This window comes from Zootermopsis nevadensis, unplaced genomic scaffold (genome assembly GCF_977971745.1).
Source record: "Zootermopsis nevadensis isolate Lab colony 2312 unplaced genomic scaffold, Znev_1.0 Znev_ptg000016l, whole genome shotgun sequence".
Taxonomy (NCBI): domain Eukaryota; kingdom Metazoa; phylum Arthropoda; class Insecta; order Blattodea; family Termopsidae; genus Zootermopsis; species Zootermopsis nevadensis.
In genome coordinates this window covers 15,812,528-15,827,582 of record NW_028259148.1, presented here as the reverse complement: position 1 = coordinate 15,827,582, position 15,055 = coordinate 15,812,528, and the positions used below count along the sequence as shown (strand labels likewise).

The window sequence follows — 15,055 nt, the reverse complement described above, 5'->3', positions numbered from 1 at the left end:
TGTTCGTCTCTTGTCAAATTTGATCTGACATTAAGACAACAGCGAACAGCTTAGCTCGACAGCTCTTCCGACGTGAGCCGAAAAATACGAACAAAGCAGAACTTCAGTGTTTAAGAGAATGTCACTCATTTCTGACGCGAAAGCCTGAGGCTGGGAGCTCTCGAATACGATACCCAGCTGTCTACTGTTTCAGATAACACACTCTGTTGTTCAAATATAATTGTATCATTCTACACAGACCCTTCTTAATCTGCACCCGAATAAAAATGACTTCATAAACTGTTCTGCGTTCCCAGGGGCAGTCCCCCCCCCCCAAACTTAACCCAACTTCAACGTGTATATTTCTTTGTACAATCCGGCGTCTGGGGAGATTCGAGGCATCGTTTTTCAATGTGTGCACAATGCAACTGTTCCATCCCTCACTCGTAGGAGCAGAGCAAATTGGGTAACAAAACTTTGCATGCGCCATACAATTCGAACGTCAAGAGGTTTCAGAACAGGAATTGTTAAGTGCAGTACATTCATGCGTTGAAGCGTGCGATTGTAACGAACAGAGATTCTTCAGGAGCTGGAAATTAAGTCACAAAGATGCAATTGAATCGGTTATCTGCAAAACCACTTCTGTCTCAGAAAGCTCAAGAAGGAAAGGAAACATCTTACCAAACAAATCTTATTTTACGCTTGGCTTATTTCTCTAAGAATAGTTCACTGACGTCTTCCGCGCCTTCAGTTGGAAGCGAGATTTATTTTTGGACACGCGCTGTCACCCCACAGGCCGCCATGTTAGTAATGTTCAAGACGGATGTAAAAATTTACTTTTTGTCCTGGGGTCACGTTCGTAACAGGTTCGATGACAACTGTTTTAAAGTTTATCATCGGCGAACTGCGGGTCCCCCGTTCGCCTGACCACAATCCACGCCAACAACAAGAAGCGGCAAACAACTGAACTAATTGCGGTGGGGCGTCTTCAACCCGAGTGGAGTAGCGCGAGACTTCCCTGCAGAGGCCAGCGAGGTGCATATTCGATTAGCAGAGAGAACCAAGTTGAGTGGGAGCTCTGGGGGGGGGGGGGGGGGGGGGGACACGCGGACGGGAAATGGCACAATTTGATAAAGCTGTGGTGAAGGGCAGAGTGCCCCTTATTCCTCGTAATAACCATTCTGCCTTCACAGCAATCGCGTTCAATTTGTTCACTGATCGAACTAATTCCCATGGCAACCAATTTCATGACGAACTATATAGTCAGGTTCCCAACTAAATCTAAACGTTTCACTGCTAATCGGTTTAACACCACTAATCCTGTTTCCAGTCAGAATTCGTTCCTAGGAAACCGGATTTTAATTACGAAGCTTGAAATTGTTCCCGAAAATAAACAATTCTTATCGCGACGTCTTTTGATGTCTGCATAATTAAGGACTCTAAGAAATGAACCCCAAACACAAAACATGTGAAGGCTTGCACGTGGCACTGAATGCAATCCAGTGGCGGGTTGCTGTGCGCACGAAAGTGAACCTTCGGGATTAATAAAAGGCCAGGAATCTCATGTCCAGCTCAGCAACTCTCAGTATCACTTCCTGAACAGTAACTGATCCGTGGAGGTTGTCTCAGTGAGTCTGAGGATGTTACTTCAGTACATTTCTTCCCATTATCTCGTGCAAGAGGTGCGGAAACTAGTTCCTGAGAAAAAATGCTAAATGGCATTCACATGTTCATAGAACGGACAAAAAAGATGCTTAAGAGAATTAATCAATTCAGCACAACTTTGAAAGCCAGGAAAATAGAGCACAGTGTTTTCCGGGTTTCCTGCCCCCGAACCCCGACGAGGGCTCCAGTAATTCCTTTCACTCCCCCCTGTCCTTACGTTTTGCAACGAAACAATTTGGTAAATGAACGGAAATTATGAACAAATCATCCAATGGAAAAATGCAGTGAACTAAGCGGAAAATAACACAAATAAACTTCAAACTCGTGGCAGATCACGTACTTCTTCTTAATTTCCACGGTCTTTATAATCTCGGCTTCATAACACCCAAACAAGACCAATGATGATGATGATGATGGGCCTAATAGTGACACCAAGCACAACAGTGACGTAATAATAAAAAAATCGCCGTGAAAACGTTGTTTTTAGGGCCGCAGAACTTAGAATTATGAAAGAACGTGCATTAACTCGCTTGAACAGAAAAATTCAGAGAGTCGTATTCAGACCCAAGGGAGAGTAAGTCACGCGACGTTACCCTCAAGATTAAAACTTCAATATTTAAATTTCCCATGAGAACGATTTGGCGGTTCCCAAATAAATACCAAGACAAAGAGCGAAATCATAAGGACGGACGGACGGACACAGCTGCGCACTGAGGGCGTGGAGCTACGGAAACATTTCTGGGGTGTCCTCTGATTCCTGTAAGGAAAGAGAGGAAGACGGATTCCGTTGCCTTGCGTCCACTTTTAAAGAAGTTTCCGGGCTAAATACAGAACAGGGCACACACACTGCACCGCGAGAAGGAATTTGAATTCACTTTGAACATTCAAAACGTGTAAGTGAAGGAAAACGTGTGTTTGATTCCACATTTGAAAAGTATTCAGACTTGAATAGAATTACATAAAACAAAAGAAACTACGTAGCCAAGATGAAAGTGAGAATTCCGGTCTTCGAGAGGACATTTGCACCATTTGGTATCCAAGAACAATCAAAAAGCAGGTCGCAGGTGTCACCAAAGCTTGCAAATAACGCTGTTGCTTTTTAAGCTGAACAATCTGTACCTTTTCCGGTTAATTACGGCGTGTATACACAAATATAAATTATGCGAATATGGCGATTAATTTACGGCAAGTCTACGGTTTAAATATATGCCCGAAGAATGGCTTATCTTAACTCATTAACCCCGATCCTTCTAAATCTGTTCTGGATAACGCTCTTAACAGTAAATAAACCAATGATTATACGTTTCGCAAATGAAGTGATTTCCTCGACAGATGAGCATTATATAACCAAAGTCCTTGCTAGCGTGACAAAGTGAGATTTCTTCCTCAGACAGACACAGAGGACTTCGAGGATTGTGCATTCATCACAGATATTACTCGGGGACGTGGCACTTGGATCATCGGGTTGACGTGTCGGCGAATATAACCCTTTAAACCCAGTGGTTAGCATAAGTACCACCACCTGGTTCACTAATTAAATTAGTCTACGTTTTGTATTTGCGTGTTTCGTCTGATTCTCACTATAAACAGGGATTATTTACTTAAACAGCGTTAACCAACTGATCGTTCTAATGGTGAAATGCGGTGTTTTCTTTGCGGTACGGACTGAATTCTTAAATATTCGGCGTCGTGCGTATATTCATTGCAACGATCTAGTCTTATACTTGGGAAATAAGACTTAGATTGAAGATATCCGTCTTCTGGGTTATTGCGCTGTGTAGTCTGGTCGATGTTAACCAACGTTTCAGAGGTCATACTGCCTCCGTCATCAGGGCGATGAGTATGAAGATTTCTGTCTTCTGCGTTGTTGCGCTGTGTAGTCTGGTCGATGTTAACCAACGCTTCAGAGGTCATACTGCCTCCGTCATCAGGGCGATTCATCGCCCTGATGACGGAGGCAGTATGACCTCTGAAGCGTTGGTTAACATCGACCAGACTACACGGCGCAACAACCCAGAAGACAGAAATATTCATCGCCCTGATGACGGAGGCAGTATGACCTCTGAAGCGTTGGTTAACATCGACCAGACTACACGGCGCAACAACCCAGAAGACAGAAATATTCATCGCCCTGATGACGGAGGCAGTATGACCTCTGAAGCGTTGGTTAACATCGACCAGACTACACAGCGCAATAACCCAGAAGACGGATATCTTCATACTCACCGCTGTGAGAACCTCAAGTCTTACAAGACTTAGATTCTTTATGCTACAAGAGTGGGTTGCTGAGATACCGAACGAAACAGACTGAAAAATATATGCATGTGCGAGCGTGCGTTTACGTAGTGTGGACGTTAATATAATGCCATAGAAACTAAACATTAATTTACTTCGATACCAAATTTAATGAAAATCGGTTTACGCTTGTTAAAGCTGTTTCGTGTGGACGGGCGGATCTATCTCAATAGATCGTTCGCTGGTCTGCCAACGCTCGTAAAGTAGTTCAAGGACCTCCTTTGAAAGCCGTTTACAATTGATCATCATCATCAATGATCCTGCCACTTGATGACACAAGCTGTTGATAAAACGTCGTTCAATGAATGAAGAATCAGCAATCATGCTCACATAATGACGGGCAGTGCAATGAGAAATAGACAAAGGAATTCCGTTCCCAATTTAAAACGTGAATTTTACGAGAAGGAAAACGGGGAGCGTGTAATTCATTATTTATTATATATATGCTGGGAACTACAACATCCTGAAATGAATAAAAATATCTGAAAGCGCGTTTTATTTGTTTGCAAAATAAAACCCAGCTACAGAAAAGACAGTGGGCCAGTTGTTTGCGTTCTGAAGTTTAATCTGCGAAAAGCTACAATAGATTCTGAAAATAACGCAGAAGCGTCATTCATAAATTGAAACTGTCTACGGGTAATAAATAATTAGTACAACATCCTTTCAAATGATGACAGCACTAATCACTTGAGCTATGTTAAAAAAAAGAAACGCGGTATCCATGACAACGTATAGAAATGCACCACAAATCGATACGGAAGTGACGTAATAATGAGAGTGACAGGACTAATTAATGGCGCTAGTGTATGAAAAATTATTTTGGATCTGGTCCCCGAAATACACACAGAAATTTCAGTGTAATTAGAAAACTATTAGTATGACTTCGCATTTCTCATCCAGCGCACAATTGGGGGGATTCTCTCAAAGGATTTTAGCAAACTCTGACTCATCATAAAGGGCGCTGGAGACAATCGGAAACACGCGAGAGGAAAACGGATCAATCGACTTTATTTTGGCTGCAAGGTGTCAGCTCTTTGTGGCCAATGCCTTTTGAATTTACGCGAGAATAAAGTTTTGAACGCATTGGCTTGTGACTGAATCCGCATTTCAGTGCCGTCCACACCGGACAATCGGAACGTGGTAAAGAAATCGAACATTATGTTCTGAAAGCTGCTTCTAGACATCGTTCCTCATACAATTCAGGGCGTGTCGCTTCACTTTCGATGACGCTTACGTTTCAAAGCGCCTCTGATTGTATTTAATAGTCAGCGAATAATTTACATCGTTGAAAACACACACACATTAAACTGCTGACAGATGGCGACAGATTATATTTCACGTCAAATATATTTGTTCCTAAAAGTGTCGTTTTATTGCTAAAGCAACCCTGCAGTCAGTCACGGTCTTGCAAACACTGCACGAGTGTTGCGGGGTGCAGCAGGTCACGTTTAGGCGTCTACTACCAACGCACGGGTATCACAAAGTGGACGCACAATGGCGATGTTTCTCTTCGTCAGCTGGACACTTTCGACCCATTAAGTACGCAACGGATTTTTAAAAAACGCGTATTTCGTGTTGTTTGGCGAATTTAGATTTGGTGCCTGTCAGATACAATTTTGTCTTTGAGACATAAATATCTTCATACGCTACTTAATACATTTTCTCTTCACAGAATATTACTAGGAAAATCAAATCAACGGAAAACGAGATGGCTTGGGTATGTAGCAAAAGATAAATGATACAAAATTGTATTTAGAGAACCACTACAGAGACCAAAGCATTGATGACAGGTCTGAAACAGACTTTAAAGAAACAATACTTGAGAGGTAGCGAACTGCATTTATCTGCCTCAGAACAGGGTCCACCGGCGGGATCTTGTAGACAATCTTCTGGTTGCATAGAGGTCGGTAATTCCTACACCCGATTACCCTGAACCGTTTCAGCAAAATCAAAATTATTACACTATATTTCAGCAGAATACATTTTTACATTGTCCTCCAATGTCTCTTCAATATCTTACTTAAAACAGGTATTTGTTCATGAAGATCTCTTTATTTATTCTTTCGACACTGCTCCATGCTTTACTGTTAGGACCCCAATGCAAAGCTCAGAAGACGAATTAATTAAAATCAATGACGCGTTTTGAACGTATAAAATGTACTGAGTGGCTCAGACCGACGTCTAATGAAAATTTCAAGTGCTGGCAGTAATGAATCTTTGGTATCCACGACAACAAAGAAATTCCTGAGCCCTTGAATAACTACAGACTAAAGGAAATTTGCAATTTTTCGAAAACTTTACAAATTCAGTGGCACTGTAAATGAAGCCTGACTAGCCTGGCGCCAAAACTGTGCTTGTACCGTGTGCCGGGCGATTTAAGGGCGCTGTGCCGAACAGTGACCGCGATAGGTCGATATCCCAATTATAGTTTCATCGACCCACCCGGATTCCGGCCATTCGAAGTGGAAGAGCGGCACAAAGGCACTTCAGGGAGAAGGAAATGCATAAAAGGTTGTTTGCGCAGCTCATTCGGTCGCGTGACGTGTGACGAATTTCTTATGAGCTACTGAATTTACACAACGTTCAACCAAATGCGAGGGCACTCAAACTTGTAACTGCACAGAAACATCTCAGTCTTACAGAGCACGTGTGGAAAATTTACGTCACTTACGCTACGAACCATTACTAATTACAAGTGGAAATCCAAAAACACTCCAATATCTTGAGAAGTGACAGTCACTCAACAAACAATCTAAGCCAGTTTAATCCATCTGACACACATAAGAAATGTAAATTTACGTCCTTTTTAATATTATTAAAATAAATGCGTCATAATAAAAATGCCATTCAATTAGCACGTCATCACACAAATACCGAATATTACCGGGCATCAAGAGAATTTTTAACGATATTTACATCTGTCTCTGATCAACTGATCTCGGAACACTACTTTCTGATCCCCACCCTCGCAATAGTCCATGTCTCCTAATGTTATTCTCCCACGTCCTCTCTCGACATCTCACGAGATTTCCCACAATAATTTTGTATGCATTTCATGTTTGCCTCATCCGACCTACATGTACAGCCCATTAAAGTTCTCCTCTTAATTTCGCTATCGCATTACCGTCAGGTGTCAGGTTTTATACTGAATTCAGACCTGTCAATATTTATCAACAGCCACTCCGTGGAACATATTCCAGTCAAACACGGAAGACTCACTTGCAGATGAGGTATAGTTCACTACTGCACGCAATCCGGAGACTGCGAGGAAAATAACTGTAGCAACTCAGTAATAAATCAATGCAGCAACCGCGTTATCATGCGCACTGACACAAACCTCGGGGCCTACCGACATTAAACTAAAATACCCCTCGCTTCGTGATCCTAAATATGTGACGAGTGTGTTGCTCTGATGAAGAACGCTCAGTAGGGAGAAACAGGGCAGTTAGGGTAATGGGCGGCAGAGGCGTGACGCTGACCACTCACCCCATCTATTGCAGATGTTAAAAATGAGTAGGAGTTATAAAACTCTCCCCTCAAGCGCCTACTTGACGTATAGTCGGGTAGCTTTAGGTTTTACTTTTATAACAAGAATTTTCGGGTGTGAATTAGATTCATCTGGCCAGCATACGTCACAATGGCTGGACAGAAACGGACACGTGTGCTGGGTGCAGAAACGCAATAATTATTATAGACCGGTTTGTATCTGCCAACTTCTGAGAGACAACGCAAATGCATTAAGGGAAGACTGGACACGAGGAGGTTTAAAACGGGCACGTGAAGTGAAGTGAAGTGAGGGCAGAACGAAGTACAACTGAGGTCAATGTTTTCTGATTGGACAATACGCAACTCACTCATGCATCTAAAACCACAGTCAATCGAGTAGGCGACACCTTATTTGAATGCCCAAAAAGAGAATGTTCTGACCTTTAATTGGTTGTAAAGCTGGTTCTGGTGTGCGTACGTTCGGCATACGACAAGCAACAGATACTTAAAATGTTTAAACCGCGATGGGAATTAAATGCGCCTGCCGGGTTTAACAATTCAGAACAGTGCACTTTATATTTGCGTACGCTTTAACACATGACAGAACAAAACAATAGGCTGCATCTGCTGTAGAGAGGTAGAGAGGGGGGGGGGGTCTAAGTGTAGGTTTTGAAAAATGTATTCAGGATTTTGATAGCATCATCAGTTCAATTTACTTTAACCGAAATACACAAACCAAATTTCTCGGACAATATGTTCGTGTCTTGATCTGGCATTGGCATCTCTGTCCTTCAACTATTCCAAATAAATAAATTAATTTTATGTATCGTGAAAATCGTCTGTATGAAGTGGCTCTTCCGCGAAGTGGTCCGCTTACAAACATCCTATTCAGGTTCACACGAGTTCGATTTGGACCCTCCATTCGCGAAGGTTTACAAAATTAGAATGTTACGAGTGACTGAATTAAATATTTTGTCGCTTCAGAGACACGCCTTTACGGGTTAAGCGCTCACAAGAACATTCAGGATTCATCATAGCAGAAATCGTAGTTAAGTTAATAAAATCTTGCGTGCTGAATTTTTTAATAATGTTTGTTGTTTGCATATATTCCTTTAGACAAAAGTTGCACTGACGAAAATCAAAGTAACCGTTTCGTATTTTGGTCAAGTAATTTTTCATGACAGAAATGGTTGATGTTCCCACGCGAGAGAGATCTTTGTGACATGGAAAGGGTTATTTCAGACACATATTCTTACGTGCGAATAACACGCTCTGGCGAGATTCAATCTCTCTCTCCTGAAAGAAACTAGCCTCGAGTGTTCCCTCACCAACTCTGCATTGACGTCATCTCAATACATCGTCATTACGCTGAAAGAATTCCCATTACATGTCCTCCTCATTCACTGGCGACTGCATCGCCTGTGAATGTGTCTACCTCTGATGGCAGATAGAGGAACGCTTCATTACTAGACAAACGACGGGCGTTTTCCGTCTCACAGAACAGCGCTCAGTCACCATGGCAACAGACTTATCACATCGCGACACTAGACTTTGTCTCCTGGCGCGTTAAGTTGGCGGACCTGGCTTGATGCTGATAAACTGTTGTATTGAGAAGGTTGTGAACAGAATTGCCTCTCTGCACAACAAACCCGTCTCGTAGTCATTTCCACACTACATAAAGCAAGAGCTCTACTTGGTGACTGGGGAAATGGTGATTCTGGGTGATAAACTCTGTTTCCGATTGTTTCATGGATCCGTGAAACGTGATTCACGTTGCGTCGTCCATTATTTAAGCTACAGCACGCACAAAGGCACGATTTTAAAATTCTGCAATCAGCATGAAAGGACTTCCTTCCACAGTTACCAAAGACCTTTTTGTTCGACTGATTACAATTCTGCTTCAGGAGATCTTGTGGTTAGACCTCGGCCAGGAGATCTGCTATCCTGACCGAGGTTTTCCCAGTCCCCCGAGGAGCACGTCTGCACACTTCATCAAGTTATACCACCACAACTTCCTTGCACATTCTTTTTAATTAATTCTTCATCGTTTATCACATCTTCAATGCTAGCTAAGAACGGCTTAAGGCGACAGAACCTACCACGTAAGCCACCTTACAGAATTCAACAGATACATTACAAACTAAAACTTTCGTTAAATAAATTACAGATATATTCTGCTTCATAACTGGAGTTTCAAAACTACTTCTGTCTGTACTGTGTCGGATGTAATGTTCCGCTGATAATTTCAACACGACTTTATCCGTTATTTCGACGAAATACATATAATGGACACGTTTCGCGGATTTCATATTTCTACGGGTGTCTGAATTTGCAGTGCAGTTTGAAACAAGTTCCTTCATCTATGCCACATTCCTTCTAATTTTCATCATTGTATATTTGCTTTTACACACATAAACACACAAATATATCTTATTTTAAACTGTGGTCTGCATCATTTCCCACTCAAATTTGTATAATATGAGAGAGATAAATCATGTAAAAGTGTGTTATCCTTGTCTGACACAATTCCAATGCTGTATTAAAGTAAGTGCACTTTAAAAAAGTACATATACATTTTTTTATATCTCTGTGTACAAGAAAGTATTTTAATTTCTTTAATCCTACTCTTTTCAGTACAGTTTGAGAGTCGTCTGCCATTATCACCGGCTGTCTCTTCTCCATTTTAGTCATATATTGCCTAAATCTCTGGCTAGCAGCGTGACGTCACTGCGGTTCAACTTTTGTGACGTTCCTTGCGGTTGGTCGTGATTCTGAGACTTAATTCCTCTCGTCTTCTTGCCACAGAGAAACAGAGCCTCGGGTTCTGTTCGCAACGAAAAGTCACGAGACTTTCTTACACCAAATAAAGGGCACTCCTTCTGTGTCCCCAGGTTTCTCTATCAGTGCGTCTCCTCTCTTCTGAGAAACTCCATTGTAAATATTAAAGCAGTTACTCATTCTGACCGTCATTTCCTTTTCGCTCTGTTATTCTTGGTGAATGAACAGAGGACGGTGTCGCCGTCTTTGAGTCTTCGCACTGGCTTCCCATCTGAAGTGCAGCCACTTCCGCCGGAAGTGTCAATGACTTGCATCGCTTTGAATATTACACGCAAACTGCACAGGGGTCACGCGTACGACAGCACGTGTCGACGCTGTTTCGTACATCGGGTAGGATACGTAATGTACTCGTATGTGCTGGAAATAAATCCACGAGCTGTGAGTATCCTCCCTCGTTCCAGAACAGCCAACGTTGGTCCAGACCGCGGCATCACTGGTGAACTATGGTCCAGGCTCTCGGCTGCAAAACAATTGCCAATGGCATCGCGCATAACACGGTCCCGAAGGATCATATAACACCGTGGTTCGGGCTCTTCATTGATTGGTTGCTCACACTGAAGTTCTCTGGTTTCCTGCAACCCGAAACTCCGCTGCCATGTTCGCAGAATTCTATCATTAGACCACGTCTTGAGTCAGCTTCACCCAGTCCACATCTTAATACCACATTTCTGTGATAATCTCAGCCAAACTTTGAGCGGACTTATCACCTCCTCCACAGGAAGTATGTTATTTAGTGTTCTGTCTGACGACAGGTCCATATGAACAGGATCCTTCCATCCTTTTCTCGGACTGGGACCTGTTCATATACGTTCTTGGCAGATGATCCAGAAGTGGTTTGCCATTGCCTTCTTCTGTGTGTGAATGGAGTAATTGTTGGGATGCCACGGAGGAAAACTCCGTGTTGCCTAGACCACGGCCTTGCCCAACACAAGTTATAAATTCGGGCACCGCCGGGAATCGAACCCGAGACCCCAGGATTACAAGGACAGCGTTCTAACCGCTAGACCATCCAAGTACTAACCACGCCCAATGCTGCTTAACTGCGGTGATCAGACGAGAACCGGTGTTTTCAGCATGGTATGGCCGTTGGCCACAGGAAGTATTATACAATAAATTAATACGTTCTAATTATTAGATCTTGTTTAAAAAACAAGCACTATTATGGTAGAAACGGTGGGCACGAAAGTAAAGTTTTCGAACTTTTGGACTCAACACTGTAGCGACGCCAAACATAACTTTCCACATAAATCACTGTGATATTCGACAGCAGAGCTCTGGAACAATCACGAAGCAAGTGGAAGTTCATATCAGAGATTGTAAATTATTTTCGACTGATTTATTGGTTTCAGGTTGACTCAACTGCATTTGTACGTCACGCCTGTCAAACCATCAACCGGGACAGAAAGCTAAAATGCATAATTAACTCACTGAAGCTGAGGTTTATTACCGACATTTCCTTAACTACGGACATGAAGTTCGTAACGTCACAATTTTATTCTGAAATTGGATCGTAATGTAGAATATTTAAACCCAAGACAACGAAACTAGAAATTGGAGAGATGTGCATATCTGACACAAGAAATGCGTGAAGAATGTATTTGGGAAACCAGAACGGCATAGACGACTAGAAGAGTGCAGATTCGTATTACAACGACATAATATGAAAAATTATCGCCCTGATGATGGAGACAGCAACGACCTCTGAAACGTTGTAAAACGTCTGCCGGGAGACAGCCATCTTCGTACTCAGCGCCGTGAGAACGAAGATCCCATCTTAGAACATAAGAGTGCGGATTGGATTCATCTGGCTCAACTTTCTGCAGCCGCGGGTTCTTGAGAACATGGCAGTGCGCTGTTGGGTTGCTTGCTTAGGTGTTCGAATATTATTATACCTCCTCAAGATGGACTGAAGTCCAAAATGCTGAGCATTGCTAATATGGCAGCCGTTGTAACGTGTGACGTCAGACAAACACTTTCCGGAGGTCCTAAGGTTGCATGAACACTTATTTGAAAATATTCAAGGGAGAAAAACGACTTAACAGCCTGGTGACTATGCAACCCAGCGTGCAATTAGAAGCATTAAAGCGTCTGGCGCCACAGCCGTCGGCGACTTTCACTGACTGTTTTTAAAATCATTATTATTGCTATTCCGAAGCCTGTTCTGGCTACGGGGCTGTTTTTCGAAGGTCTTCCTATGCCCCTTCACGTCTTTTGTTTGTAACAAACTGCAAGTTCCTTTATCTGTCACTGCTCGCCCGTTCTTTCAATATTGACACTTCCTTTGTTCAGATCCCAACTGCACACACAATTGTGTGCAATGCCATCACGTGCAATCTTTCAGCGTTGACCCTCTGTTTGCCTACCGCTCCTTCGCTCCACGTAATACGCAAACCAGACTACATTATGTTCACATCAACTTCCGGTGCATAAAAAGTGCACGGTCCAAATAGTCAAACGAGATACTTCTTGCATAACTAAATCAAAAACAATCATCACATTTACGCGTCTGCTTCATTAATGATTTCATTGTAACAAATGTTAATATCAAAACCACTCGTACTTCAATGAACCGCGCAAGGTCTTGGTGGCATTCTGTTCCTTCAGAGCGTCTTCATAATTTGAGCAGACCCAAGGCCCTTTTTACCGGGTGCCCCGTAATCCAGTAAACACACGGGAACTCTTTATTTGGCAAAACATGAAAAAATAAGTTAAAGAGGGAACAAGCTGAAATTCAGGTTTTCACAACTGTAGTTGCACTGCACATTCTGGCAGAATTTTACCGACGTTTCAGAGGCACTTGCCTGCCACCACCACCACCAGGGCGTTGAAACAACCTCTCCTATACCTTCGAGATACTTAATTTATGAACTGTAATGTATCAAAATAAAGCAGATATAAGGAAACAGATCATAAATAAAAGAGCACGTGTCCAGGGTGCGTCTCGAATCAATTGCACGCGCCTAGATAACACTGCTGATCGCCTGAAGGAGGTTGCCCATCGACCGCGCACAGAAACTGCACACAGCACGCAAATTGAGAAGCAAAATTATTAACGGTATTGGAAATAAATCGCATTTGTATGATGTGTAGCAAAGCGTGTAAACAGGGGGTGCTGGTGCGTCAAGGGGTGCGGTTAGGGGGTTGGATTACGAATTGTCACCAAAGTGGTAACCGTTCCAGATCACTGATTTGCGTGTCATCGCCGTACAGAAAAAAAAAATCTCGAGAGAGTTCGCTGGCTACGGCACGAGAGGGAGGGGGGGGGGGGGGCAGAGGGCACTGATCGATTCGAGGTCTGCATATCAGCACAGCAGAACTTTCTGTTCGGTGATGCGAGTCAAAATGCAGTCTGATGCCATCCATCACAGATACGTCACGGGCGAGGGAGGGAGGGAGGGCCTTCTAACTCCTGTACGTAATGCGTATGTGACCAGCAACACACGATGTTACCTGACACTTCATACATGTCTAGTACATAAACAGATCAGAATAAAAACACTTGAAAACTTTATGACTTCAAAAGCAGTGGAGTGCAGCTGTCATTAAAATGCACGTGTCAGAGTGAACACACAGACAATTTAATCTATTGGGTCCGTACACACACACACACGCCATCGACCGGAAGTTTTCCTGCGGGCTGTTATGTAAATTATGTATCTGCTTCACAAACCCAAAGGGTTTTACAATAAAAGGTTCGTTTACAGTACAGAGGAGGGCATAAATTTGGGGCTCACAAAATATCGGATATGCACTGGCAAAAACAATTTAATATGAACACTAATCCTTTCCGTACTGAACCTTCCGCGGAAATAAATAACTCTATTTTACGTTTCATGGTCACGTCATCAACTCACTTTTGCGAAATACCGAAGAAAGTTACCTTAAGTTGTCAAGACGTGACTACACACTGGTAATGTCACACATGACGAGAACGAGAGAGACACATTAATCGGTTTCAGTGTTTATTTGCGTCATTTATACTTCTATAAATCGCCACATAACCCCAAGGTCTCGCGACGTTGGGCTGTTTTCAATTTTAATCACACTTGCACACCGCACGTCGAACGCCACTGCTCCGTCTTCATACCAACAGAATGCAAAATTCCTAATTTACTCTCATCGTTAGCTACAAACACAGAGCAGACCGGTGTAGTGGTAACGCTCCAACGGATTACCTCAGTCAGCCCTACGTCGGCACAAGTGACTTCCAAATCGCCGAACTTTGAGTCAAAAGTCGCAGTCAGTGTTTTGATGTGGTCGGCGCAAAAAAAAAAGTTGGTTCCGCCCGGGATCGAACCGGGGACCTTCTGCGTGTAAAGCAGACGTGATAACCACTACACTACGGAACCAGTTCAACACTGATTAGAGAAAAATGAAACCAGGAGAAGAGGCCAGCCCGAGGCAGAGGAACACGGGCTAGAAGTTGGTCTGATGGTGTCGCAACTGCTGGGCGCCACACAAGTAGCGCGCTTCTTGACCGACGGAGAGAATATTAATTTTTTTCTATGAAAAAGCACAAGGGATGAATCCGTGCGACCCAAAAGACTGAACGATAATTTTTACAAACGAATCGGCTATGTACCGTCGAATGATGTGACTGTAACTTAATACGGTGAAAGGATCTGGAAGGAAGCGTTCCTTATTTTAAACCGTGTACTTGTTCGCTGGGACTGAGAAGCCTCGGTGGAGAGCCATGAGGCCCTCCATGTGACGCAGCTGAACGAGGCCGTCGCCCTGTGTCTGAGCCCCTGGTCTTGCCAAGATCACAGAGCGGCCAGACAAGATGTTTCCA

The 15,055-nt window shown here is 43.1% G+C and overlaps 1 protein-coding gene and 1 non-coding gene across 12 annotated transcripts in view; both read right to left on the bottom strand.

The window, feature by feature from the left end:
* cpx (synaptic transmission protein complexin) overlaps positions 1–15,055 on the bottom strand; it is a 482,383-nt gene that overhangs the window by 117,424 nt on the left and 349,904 nt on the right. The window lies entirely within an intron of this gene.
* On the bottom strand, positions 14,540–14,612 carry TRNAV-UAC (transfer RNA valine (anticodon UAC)). Its single transcript has one exon. It is a non-coding gene; the product is annotated as a tRNA-Val (tRNA).